Source organism: Centroberyx affinis, unplaced genomic scaffold (assembly GCF_046629955.1).
Source record: "Centroberyx affinis isolate AG114_WGS23_722 - 3 ecotype Tasmania unplaced genomic scaffold, CSIRO-AGI_Caff_v1 ptg001416l_1, whole genome shotgun sequence".
Taxonomy (NCBI): domain Eukaryota; kingdom Metazoa; phylum Chordata; class Actinopteri; order Beryciformes; family Berycidae; genus Centroberyx; species Centroberyx affinis.
The window spans coordinates 217,501-218,030 of record NW_027279894.1 but is presented as its reverse complement, the minus strand read 5'-3'; positions in this window follow the sequence as shown (position 1 = coordinate 218,030).

The window sequence follows — 530 nt, the reverse complement described above, 5'->3', positions numbered from 1 at the left end:
TTCACACTCTCTCTCTTACTATATCTCTATCTTCCCTCCCCCTCCTCCTCCTCTCTCTCATTTATTATCTTGTCTTTCCTCTCTCTCTCCTCCCTTTCTCTCCCTCGTTCATTTATCCTCCTCTCAACATCTTTCTCTCCTCCCCTACTCTCTCCTCCCTCCTTTCCTCACCCTCCTCTCCACATTTGCCTCTCCTCCCTTCCTTCCTTTCACTCCATCTCCCTCTCTCCCTTCCCTCCTCCCTCTCCCCCTCTCATCTTCCTCCTCTCAACCTTTCTTTCTTCCCTCTGTCTCCCTCACACCCTCCCTTCCCTCTTTCATCTCCTCTCCCCCTTTCTCCCCCACCTCCCTCTCCTCTCTCACCCCTTTCCTCTCAACATTTGTCTATCCTCCCTCTCTTTTCCCCTCCCTCTCTCTCTCTCACCCATCCATCATCTCCTCTCAACATTTCACTCCCCTCCCTTCCTCCCCTCTCTCCCTCATCTTCTCTCCTCTACCTCTCTCTCTCTCTCCTTCATCTATTCTTTCCT